The sequence below is a fragment of the Bufo bufo genome, chromosome 6 (genome assembly GCF_905171765.1).
Source record: "Bufo bufo chromosome 6, aBufBuf1.1, whole genome shotgun sequence".
Lineage (NCBI taxonomy): Eukaryota > Metazoa > Chordata > Amphibia > Anura > Bufonidae > Bufo > Bufo bufo.
Genome location: NC_053394.1, coordinates 21,169,735 through 21,182,367, shown reverse-complemented (window position 1 = coordinate 21,182,367; position 12,633 = coordinate 21,169,735). Strand labels below are relative to the sequence as shown.

General features: G+C 48.1%; 1 protein-coding gene across 9 annotated transcripts in view; it reads right to left on the bottom strand.

The window, feature by feature from the left end:
• Positions 1-12,633, bottom strand: part of LOC121006028 (M1-specific T cell receptor beta chain-like) — a 961,123-nt gene that overhangs the window by 133,416 nt on the left and 815,074 nt on the right. The gene's annotated exons all lie outside the window — the stretch shown is intronic.

Sequence of the window (12,633 nt, the reverse complement as noted above, 5' to 3'; positions counted from 1 at the left end):
ATAAAAATGACTCAATATCAATTGGACAGAGGTCCCATAGCAGAGAATCTGGCTTCACATCAGCAGAGAATCAGTCTCTTCATGCCATAGCAGAGAATCTGGCCTTATGTCAGCGCAGAATCAGTCTTCATGTCATAGCAGAGAATCAGGCTACTTGAGAAACCTTGTCGTGGTGTCCGGGCTTAAGACATGTTCTACACCGTAGGACATGTTGACTAATCTCTCAATTTTAAAATCAGTTTGAGAATTAGTGAGACTGCAGAGTGCACCTATGTTTGTTATTGTTTTGTTATATTGTTATATTAATTATCACATCCGCACTTGTTACCTTGTGTAGGATGTCTATTGTGGTACTTGTGGTTCGCCGCGGGCATCCTCCATTGTATGCATTTTGCTGGGGATTGCCATTAGCAACGGGCCACAAGTGCAGGATTTGCTCCCCTATATATATGCACAACTGCATGTGGGTTTGAGCAGCTCCTGCTGATGCCAACCTGTCTTCTTAGTTTGTATATATAGATTCCTGGAGGTGTATAAACTCCTATTTAAATGTGCCTGTTTTCCATCTACAGGTCACATTTAGGTGCACCTGTGAAGCCTGGGCTATATCAGCAAGTCTTGAGTGGGACTCACAGACTCCTCCCTCCTCCCATTGCAAGCATGGCCACATGCTGGAGGTAACTGGTGAGTTGTTTGCGAGTCGGCCCTATGCTCCTGTAATTTGCCCACTGGCTCCTGGTATCGCCCATATGGCTCAGGTAGGAGAGTGTAGGGTCCCGGGCTACTTGAGAAACCTCTTCATGCCATAGCAAAGAATCTGGCTTCATGTCAGCACAGAATCAGTCTCTTCATGCCATAGCAGAGAATCTGGATTCATGTCAGCACAGAATCAGTCTTCATGTCATAGCAGAGAATCAGGCTTCACGTCACCCACCACTGGAACAGGCCACTGTCACACATTTAGGCCCAGGCACCCAGGCAGAGGAGAGAGGTCCCGTAACAGAGAATCTGGCCTGATGTCAGCGCAGAATCAGTCTTCATGTCATAGCAGAGAATCAGGCTTCACGTCACCCACCACTGGAACAGGCCACTGTCACACATTTAGGCCCAGGCACCCAGGCAGAGGAGAGAGGTCCCGTAACAGAGAATCTGGCCTTATGTCAGCGCAGAATCAGTCTTCATGTAATAGCAGAGAATCAGGCTTCACGTCACCCACCACTGGAACAGGCCACTGTCACACATTTAGGCCCAGGCACCCAGGCAGTGGAAAGAGGTCCCATAACAGAGAATCTGGCCTTATGTCAGCGCAGAATCAGTCTTCATGTCATAGCAGAGAATCAGGCTTCACGTCACCCACCACTGGAACAGGCCACTGTCACACATTTAGGCCCAGGCACCCAGACAGAGGAGAGAGGTCCCGTAACAGAGAATCTGGCCTGATGTCAGCGCAGAATCTGTCTTCATGTCATAGCAGAGAATCAGGCTTCACGTCACCCACCACTGGAACAGGCCACTGTCAAACATTTAGGCCCCGGCACCCAGACAGAGGAGAGATGTCCTGTAACAGAGAATCTGGCCTTATGTCAGCACAGAATCTGTCTTCATGTCATAGCAGAGAATCAGGCATCACGTCACTTACCACTGGAACAGGCCACTGTCACACATTTAGGCCCAGGCACCCAGGCAGAGGAGAGAGGTCCCGTAACAGAGAATCTGGCCTTATGTCAGCACAGAATCTGTCTTCATGTCATAGCAGAGAATCAGGCTTCACGTCACCCACCACTGGAACAGGCCACTGTCACACATTTAGGCCCCGGCACCCAGACAGAGAAGAGAGGTCCTGTAACAGAGAATCTGGCCTTATGTCAGCACAGAATCTGTCTTCATGTCATAGCAGAGAATCAGGCTTCACGTCACCCACCACTGGAACAGGCCACTGTCACACATTTAGGCCCCGGCACCCAGACAGAGGAGAGAGGTCCTGTAACAGAGAATCTGGCCTTATGTCAGCACAGAATCTGTCTTCATGTCATAGCAGAGAATCGGGCATCACGTCACCCACCACTGGAACAGGCCACTGTCACACATTTAGGCCCAGGCACCCAGGCAGAGGAGAGAGGTCCCGTAGCAGAGAATCTGGCCTTATGTCAGCGCAGAATCAGTCTTCATGTCATAGCAGAGAATCAGGCTTCACGTCACCCACCACTGGAACAGGCCACTGTCACACATTTAGGCCCCGGCACCCAGACAGAGGAGAGCGGTCCCGTAACAGAGAATCTGGCCTTATGTCAGCACAGAATCTGTCTTCATGTCATAGCAGAGAATCAGGCATCACGTCACCCACCACTGGAACAGGCCACTGTCACACATTTAGGCCCAGGCACCCAGGCAGAGGAGAGAGGTCCCGTAACAGAGAATCTGGCCTTATTTCAGCGCAGAATCAGTCTTCATGTCATAGCAGAGAATCAGGCTTCACGTCACCCACCACTGGAACAGGCCACTGTCACACATTTAGGCCCCGGCACCCAGACAGAGGAGAGCGGTCCCGTAACAGAGAATCTGGCCTTATGTCAGCGCAGAATCTGTCTTCATGTCATAGCAGAGAATCAGCCTTCACGTCACCCACCACTGGAACAGGCCACTGTCACATATTTAGGCCCAGGCGCCCAGGCAGAGGAGAGAGGTCGCGTAACAGAGAATCTGGCTTCATGTCAGCACAGAATAAGTCTTCATGTCATAGCAGAGAATCAGGCTTCACGTCACCCACCACTGGAACAGGCCACTGTCACACATTTAGGCCCCGGCACCCAGACAGAGGAGAGGTTCATTCAACTTTGGGTTGCCCCGCAATATAATGGTAAAATGAAATTAAAAATAGTATTGAATGAGGAAGTGCCCTGGAGTAGAATAATATATTGTTAAGGGGAGGTAGTTAATATCTAATCTGCACAAGGGATGGACAGGTCCTGTGGGATCCATGCCTGGTTCATTTTTATGAACGTCAGCTTGTCCACATTGGCTGTAGACAGGCGGCTGCGTTTGTCTGTAATGACGCCCCCTGCCGTGCTGAATACACGTTCAGACAAAACGCTGGCCGCCGGGCAGGCCAGCACCTCCAAGGCATAAAAGGCTAGCTCTGGCCACGTGGACAATTTGGAGACCCAGAAGTTGAATGGGGCCGAACCATCAGTCAGTACGTGGAGGGGTGTGCACAGGTACTGTTCCACCATGTTAGTGAAATGATGCCTCCTGCTAACACGTTCCGTATCAGGTGGTGGTGCACTTAGCTGTGGCGTGTTGACAAAACTTTTCCACATCTCTGCCATGCTAACCCTGCCCTCAGAGGAGCTGGGCGTGACACAGCTGCGTTGGCGACCTCTTGCTCCTCCTCTGCCTTCGCCTTGGGCTTCCACTGGTTCCCCTGTGACATTTGGGAATGCTCTCAGTAGCGCGTCTACCAACGTGCGCTTGTACTCGCGCATCTTCCTATCACGCTCCAGTGTAGGAAGTAAGGTGGGCACATTGTCTTTGTACCGGGGATCCAGCAGGGTGGCAACCCAGTAGTCCGCACACGTTAAAATGTGGGCAACTCTGCTGTCGTTGCGCAGGCACTGCAGCATGTAGTCGCTCATGTGTGCCAGGCTGCCCAGAGGTAAGGACAAGCTGTCCTCTGTGGGAGGCGTATCGTCATCGTCCTGTGTTTCCCCCCAGCCACGCACCAGTGATGGGCCCGAGCTGCTTTGGGTGCCACCCCGCTGTGAACATGCTTCATCCTCATCCTCCTCCACCTCCTCCTCATCCTCGTCCTCCTCGTCCTCCAGTAGTGGGCCCTGTCTGGCCACATTTGTACCTGGCCTCTGGTGTTGCAAAAAACCTCCCTCTGAGTCACTTCGAAGAGACTGGCCTGAAAGTGCTAAAAATGACCCCTCTTCCTCCTCTTCCTCCTGGGCCACCTCCTCTTCCATCATCGCCCTAAGTGTTTTCTCAAGGAGACATAGAAGTGGTATTGTAACGCTGATAACGGCGTCATCGCCACTGGCCATGTTGGTGGAGTACTTAAAACAGCGCAACAGGGCACACAGGTCTCGCATGGAGGCCCAGTCATTGGTGGTGAAGTGTGTCTGATCCGCAGTGCAACTGACCCGTGCGTGCTGCAGCTGAAACTCCACTATGGCCTGCTGCTGCTCGCACAGTCTGTCCAGCATATGCAAGGTGGAGTTCCACCTGGTGGGTACGTCGCATATGAGGCGGTGAGCGGGAAGGCCGAAGTTACGCTGTAGCGCAGACAGGTGTGAACGCCGGTAGCGCGAACAGAAGGCCTGCACTTTATGCAGCAGCTCTGACATGTCGGGGTAGTTGCGAATAAACTTCTGCACCACCAAATTCAGCACATGTGCCAGGCAAGGGATGTGCGTCAAACCGGCTAGTCCCAGAGCTGCAACGAGATTTCGCCCATTATCGCACACCACCAGGCCGGGCTTGAGGCTCACCGGCAGCAACCACTCGTCGGTCTGTTGTTCTATACCCCGCCACAACTCCTGTGCGGTGTGGGGCCTGTCCCCCAAACATATGAGTTTCAGAATGGCCTGCTGACGTTTACCCCGTGCTGTGCTGAAGTTGGTGGTGAAGGTGTGTGGCTGACTGGATGAGCAGGTGGAAGAAGAGGAGGAGGAAGCTGAGTAGGAGGAGGAGGAGACAGGAGGCAAAGAATGTTGCCCTGCGATCCTTGGCGGCGGAAGGACGTGCGCCAATCAGCTCTCCGCCTGGGGCCCAGCCGCCACTACATTTACCCAGTGTGCAGTTAGGGAGATATAGCGTCCCTGGCCGTGCTTACTGGTCCACGTATCTGTGGTTAGGTGGACCTTGCCACAGATGGCGTTGCGCAGTGCACACTTGATTTTTTCGGACACTTGTTTGTGCAGGGAAGGCACGGCTCTCTTGGAGAAGTAGTGGCGGCTGGGAACAACATACTGTGGTACAGCAAGTGACATGAGCTGTTTGAAGCTGTGTGTGTCCACCAGCCTAAATGACAGCATTTCATAGGCCAGTAGTTTAGAAATGCTGGCATTCAGGGCCGGGGATCGAGGGTGGCTAGGTGGGAATTTACGCTTTCTCTCAAATGTTTGTGAGATAGAGAGCTGAACGCTGCCGTGTGACATGGTTGAGATGCTTGGTGACGCAGGTGGTGGTGTTGGTGCTACATCCCATGTTTGCTGGGCGGCAGGTGCCAACGTTTCTCCAGAGGCAGAGGAAGAGGCCGAGGCGGCGGCAGCAGCAGCAGAAGAGGCCGAGGCGGCGGCAGCAGCAGAAGAGGCCGAGGCGGCAGCAGCAGAAGAGGTAGCAGGGGGAGCCTGAGTGACTTCCTTGTTTTTAAGGTGTTTACTCCACTGCAGTTCATGCTTTGCATGCAGTTGCCTGGTCATGCAGGTTGTGCTAAGGTTCAGAACGTTAATGCCTCGCTTCAGGCTCTGATGGCACAGCGTGCAAACCACTCGGGTCTTGTCGTCAGCACATTGTTTGAAGAAGTGCCATGCCAGGGAACTCCTTGAAGCTGCCTTTGGGGTGCTCGGTCCCAGATGGCGGCGGTCAGTAGCAGGCGGAGTCTCATGGCGGCGGGTGTTCTGATTTTGCCCACTGCTCCCTCTTTTGCTACGCTGTTGGCTCGGTCTCACCACTGCCTCTTCCTCCGAACTGTGAAAGTCAGTGGCACGACCTTCATTCCATGTGGGGTCTAAGACCTCATCGTCCCCTGCATCGTCTTCCACCCAGTCTTGACCCCTGACCTCCTGTTCAGTCTGCACACTGCAGAAAGACGCAGCAGTGGCACCTGTGTTTCGTCATCATCAGAGACGTGCTGAGGTGGTATTCCCATGTCCTCATCATCAGGAAACATAAGTGGTTGTGCGTTAGTGCATTCTATCTCTTCCACCCCTGGTGAAGGGCTAGGTGGATGCCCTTGGGAAACCCTGGCAGCAGAGTCTTCAAACAGCATAAGAGACTGCTGCATAACTTGAGGCTCAGACAGTTTCCCTGATATGCATGGGGGTGATGTGACAGACTGATGGGCTTGGTTTTCATGTGCCATCTGTGCGCTTTCTGCAGAAGACTGGGTGGGAGATAATGTGAACGTGCGGGATGCACTGTCGGCCACCCAATTAACTAATGCCTGTACCTGCTCAGGCCTTACCATCCTTAGAACGGCATTGGGCCCCACCAAATATCCCTGTAAATTCTGGCGGCTACTGGGACCTGAGGTAGTTGGTACACTAGGACGTGTGGCTGTGGCAGAACGGCCACGTCCTCTCCCAGCACCAGAGGGTCCACTAACACCACCACGACCATGTCCACGTCCGCGTCCGCGTCCCTTATTAGATGTTTTCCTCATTGTTCCCGTTCACCACAATTTTAAGAATGGCAAATTTGGGAATAGTTTTTCAACCCAGAACAAAAAGTGTGCTTTTACGGTCACTACAAATAACTTGGCCAGCTAAAACAGTACAGATTAGGTTGAATAGAGATGTGAGGCCTGTTTTTTTTTGCGCTGTGTGACAGGTATAGGTGTAATCACAGAATCACACTTCTATCAGCACGCTAGCGTGTGTCTTCGGTTTTTCTGAATGACACTATCAGTACCTTTAATGTAAGATATCCTTTTTGGGATAGATTTCAAGTAGGCCTCAAATACCAGAAACTAGTTATTTTGAGAATGGCAAATTTGGGAATACTTTTTCAATCCAGAAAATAAAAAGTGCTTTTACGGTCACTACAAATAACTTGACCAGCTAAAACAGTACAGATTTGGTTGAATAGAGATGTGAGGCCTGTTTTTTTTTGCGCTGTGTGACAGGTATAGGTTTAATCACAGAATCAGACTTCTATCTGCACGCTAGCGTGTGTATTAGGTTTTTCTGAATGACACTATCAGTACCTTCAATGTAAGATATCCTTTTTGGGATAGATTTCAAGTAGGCCTCAAATACCAGAAACTAGTTATTTTGAGAATGGCAAATTTGGGAATAGTTTTTCAACCCAGAAAAAAAAGTGTGCTTTTACGGTCACTACAAATAACTTGACCAGCTAAAACAGTACAGATTTGGTTGAATAGAGATGTGATGCCTGTTTTTTTTTGCGCTGTGTGACAGTTATAGGTTTAATCACAGAATTAGACTTCTATCTGCACGCTAGCGTGTGTCTTAGGTTTTTCTGAATGACACTATCAGTACCTTCAATGTAAGATATCCTTTTTGGGATAGATTTCAAGTAGGCCTCAAATACCAGAAACTAGTTATTTTGAGAATGGCAAATTTGGGAATAGTTTTTCAACCCAGAAAAAAAAGTGTGCTTTTACGGTCACTACAAATAACTTCACCAGCTAAAACAGTACAGATTTAGTTGAATAGAAATGTCAGGTCTATTTTTTAGGCGCTGGGTGACAGGCTCAACTTGCCCCTGATGTAGTATATGGCCAAAAAATAACCACACTGTTGATGGTTAAATGCACTTGGGTGACACAGGCTCAGCATGCACCAGATGTAGTATATGGCCAAAAAATAATCAGACTGTTGATGGTTAAATGCACTTCGGTGACACAGGCTCAGCCTGCAGCTGATGTAGTATATGGCCAAAAAATAACCAGACTGTTGATGGTTAAATGCACTTCGGTGACACAGGCTCAGCCTGCAGCTGATGTAGGATATAGCACAAAATAACCACACTATTGATGGTTAAATACACTTGGTTATAGCTTGTGCTGGCGCACCACAAGTCACAAAATGGCCACCGATCACCCCAGAAAAAAAGTGATCTAAAAACGCTCTGGGCAGCCTCAAAAAAGTGAGCAAGTCAATATTAGCACTTCAATGATCCACAGCTGCAGATCGATCACAGAATGAAGTCTTTTGGAGGAGTTAATCTGCCTAATCTCGCCCTAACCTCGCAGCTGCAACCTCTCCCTATGCTTGAATCAGCAGAGTGACGTGCAGCGCTACGTGACCCAAGCTTATATAGAGGCTGGGTCACATGCTGCACTGGCCAATCACAGCCATGCCAATAGTAGGCAAGGCTGTGATGGCCTCTTGGGGCAAGTAGTATGACGCTTGTTGATTGGCTGCTTTGCAGCCTTTCAAAAAGCGCCAAGAAAGCGCCGAACACCGAACCCGAACGCGGACTTTTACGAAAATGTTCGGGTTCGGGTCCGTGTCACGGACACCCCAAAATTCGGTACGAACCCGGGTTCGCTCATCCCTAATGACCAGCAATTATGGGTCAAATTCCTTCCGTTGGCTGAATTTGCTTTGAATAACCGTGTCAATTCTTCTGCTGGGGTCTCCCCTTTCTTTTGTAACAATGGTTTTCATCCCCGTTTTCATTCTGGGTCGTCCGTCTCCTCCTCTAACCCTGAAGCGGATAAACTCTCCTCCGAACTGTGCACAGTTTGGGCCCGGGTTCAATCGAACCTAGAAAAGGCTCAATGTTCTCAAAAGGCCGATAGGAGACGTTCAAGGGGGGTAAACTTTCAGGTTGGGGATAAAGTATGGTTGTCCTCCAAGAATCTATCTCTCAAGGTAACTTCTAAAAAATTAGCTCCTCGTTTTATTGGACCATATAAGATCACGGAAGTGATTAACCCGGTATCTTTTAGGTTGGAGCTGCCTGAGTCATTCCACATTCATAATGTGTTCCATAAATCTCTGCTTAAAAAATATTTTGAACCGGTAGTACCATCAAAAGCTTCTTGTTAATGATGCTGTCGAGTATGTGGTGTCTAAAATAGTGGATGTCAGGAAGGTGCGTAATTCCTTGCAGTACCTGATTCACTGGAAGGGGTATGGACCTGAAGAGAGATCTTGGGTACCTGCCAGGGAGGTTCATGCTCCTAGACTTGTTTGTAAATTTCATTTAGAACACCCTGAAAAGCCATCGCCTGAAGTCTTGGGTCCGGTGGCCCCTCGTAAAAGGGGGGGTACTGTCACAGGGTTCCGAAGGTGCACTCGGTCCCCCATTGCCCGCAGAACTGTTGCTTAGCTTTTGGAATGAGGTTCTGTGTTTGACCTCATTCCCAGGGCGGCTTTACTAGCTGGGTGGCTCCTTGCTCCTAAGTCTGCCTTGAGCGCCAAGCTGATCACTCGGTGCTCGACTGGTTGGTCTGTCGGTCATGTGACGCTGGCCACGTCACATGACCCTCACTCCCCACTATAAATACAGGCAGCCTGCTGGCTACAGGTTGCCTGTTAATTTCTAGGTTCCTGGCTATTTGTTGGACTGCTGAATACTTACCTGATCCTGTTCCCTGACCATCCTTTTGCCTGCTCCTCCTGTACTGCGCTTCCGTCCTGGTATTGTGACCTCGGCTCCCACCTGACTACTCTCTTAGAACTCCTCTTGTACTTCTCTGCTCTCCTGGTATTTATGACCCCGGCTTCTCCTGACAATTCTCTGCTTGCTCCATTTGTACTTTGCAGCTTTCCTGGTATTGACTCGGTCCGTTCACGTCCTGTTGTTTGTCTGTCTGTCATCCCTGCACTTACTCCAAGTTAGGGATTGCCGTCCAGTTGTCCCCTGTCATTAGGACTCGCGAGGCAAGTAGGCAGGGCCAGGGGTAAGGGTGGAGCGCAGTGGTCACTTCCCTTCCCCCTGTGTGTGTGTGTGTACGCGACCGTTACAGGCACCCTGTTTCTAAGGTTGTCCCTACCTGTCAATGTCGCAATACTCAATTCTGCAGCGGGTCTGATGCGTTTCACCCAAAGCTATTAAAAGAGCTCAGCGTTGAACTAGCAAAACCATTAACAGATTTATTTAACCAATCGCTGGCAACAGGAGTCGTCCCAGAAGATTGGAAATTAGCAAATGTTGTGCCCATTCATAAGAAAGGTAGTAGGGAGGAATCGGGCAACTATAGGCCAGTAAGCCTGACATCAATAGTGGGGAAATTAATGGAAACCATACTTAAGGAGAGGATTGTGGAACATCTAAAATCCCATGGATTGAAAGATGAAAAACAGCATGGGTTTACTTCAGGGAGATCATGTCAAACTAATCTTATTGATTTTTTCGATTGGGTGACTAAAATAATAGATGGAGGAGGTGCAGTAGACATCGCTTATCTAGACTTTAGTAAGGCTTTTGATACTGTCCCACATAGAAAGCTTATCAATAAAGTGCAGTCTTTGGGCTTGGACTCCCATATTGTTGAATGGATTAGGCAGTGGCTGAGGGACAGGCAACAGAGGGTTGTAGTCAATGGAGTATATTCAGACCAAGGTCTTGTTACCAGTGGGGTACCTCAGGGATCTGTTCTGGGACCCATATTGTTTAATATCTTTATCAGCGAAATTGCAGAAGGCCTCGATGGTAAGGTGTGTCTTTTTGCTGATGACACAAAGATTTGTAACAGGGTTGATGTTCCTGGAGGGATACACCAAATGGAAAAGGACTTAGGAAAACTAGAGGAATGGTCAAAAATATGGCAACTAAAATTTAATGTTGATAAGTGCAAGATAATGCACCTGGGCCGTAAAAACCCAAGAGCAGAATATAAAATCAGTGATACAGTCCTAACCTCAGTATCTGAGGAAAGGGATTTGGGGGTCATTATTTCAGAAGACTTAAAGGCAGGCAGACAATGTCATAGAGCAGCAGGAAATGCTAGCAGAATGCTTGGGTGTATAGGGAGAGGCATTACTAGTAGAAAGAGGGAGGTGCTCATGCCGCTCTACAGAGCACTAGTGAGACCTCATTTGGAGTATTGTGCTCAGTACTGGAGACCATATCTCCAGAAGGATATTGATACTTTGGAGAGAGTTCAGAGAAGAGCTACTAAACTGGTACATGGATTGCAGGATACAACTTACCAGGAAAGATTAAAGGACCTTAACATGTATAGCTTGGAAGAAAGACGAGACAGAGGGGATATGATAGAAACTTTTAAATACATAAAGGGAATCAACAAAGTAAAAGAGGAGAGAATATTTAAAAGAAGAAAAACTGCTACAAGAGGACATAGTTTTAAATTAGAGGGGCAAAGGTTTAAAAGTAATATCAGGAAGTATTACTTTACTGAGAGAGTAGTGGATGCATGGAATAGCCTTCCTGCAGAAGTGGTAGCTGCAAATACAGTGGAGGAGTTTAAGCATGCATGGGATAGGCATAAGGCCATCCTTCATATAAGATAGGGCCAGGGGCTATCCATAGTATTTAGTATATTGGGCAGACTGGATGGGCCAAATGGTTCTTATCTGCCGACACATTCTATGTTTCTATGTTTCTATGTTTCACAGGGTTGTATGGTTCATGGGCACTTTTCCAGATACCAAGATGGCGCTCTGATACCAGATTCCTACTGGGCATGCGCTAGAAAACACACCAAGGATTAATGGAGCGGCGCCTGGGTGACGTGTGAGCGCTGGCTAGTTCTGATGACGCTCAGCGTTTCCCTGCCGCCGCTGGTCCTGGATTGGTGGAGCGCCGCGCCTGCGCAGTACGTTATACACAACGCCGAACAGCAGCATGGAATGAGCCTCCTGCCGGCTGGGTATGTCTGCGCGATTGCCTCCCTGCTCCTCCCCCTGTATGTCACATGTTTATCTGATGTATTATTCGATCGGTTTTGCTGCATCTGATCGATGAGTGCGTCATTTTATTAATTCTATGTATGCAAATATGCGACATGCATGATCATGTCCTTTGCCTCATCACTTGTTTCACATTGTATTTTCACTGTCATTATTCTGTTTATTGCATCTTCATTTGTCATTATGTTATTGACACATTTTTGTAAACACACCCACTGGGTGCACTGTGGTCACATGATTTGTACATTGATTGATTCACTTATATAACTGCCATCACTTGGATTGTATCTCTGCTTGAAAAAGGCTCATTTTTGGAGCCGAAACGTTGCACCATATGGGTGAATAAAGGAATCACTTGTTCTTATCTTACCGGAGTGCCGCTCATTTTCTGGATCCATTGGTTGGGGTAAGAAGTCCATTCCCCTGGAACGTGCACCCGTTTTTTCCCTCCAAGCCAGTGCCGCCATTTTTCTTTGAGATATATATATATATATATATATATATAAAAAAAAAAAATTTCATTTGGAGAAAATGTGTGTTTGTGTACATAGTCTGCTATACTATTGCTAAAAATTAATAAATATAGCTATAACTTTTATTTTTTATTTGGTTTTTATAATTTTTTTAACTTTTTCTTTTTTTATTGCATTCACTGTGTGCTAAAATTATATGACAGCTTTATTCTGCGGGTAAGTAGGATTATGGTGATACCAATATGTAAAGTTTTTCAGATTCAATCTGCAAGTATAAATGGTATGCCTTGGATTCCATGTGGAAGAGTCGTTGGATGCCAAGTCACTGAGTTGGCAATTCCAAACAATAGATCTTTTTGAACCATTCTTTTTGTTGATTTATTTGTGTTTCTTGTCTTTGTCTTATTGCATCAGTCAACATCTCTTCAGTGACCATACACTCTCCTATAATGTGTTTTCATGCACCTTAGATTCATGGCTCTCCAGCAGTCATCACAATGCACCTAGGACCTGAGGTAGAAAAGCAGCCCCAAACCATTATTTTCCATCCCTTCACCAACCCCAAACCATGATTCTCCCTCCACCAAACG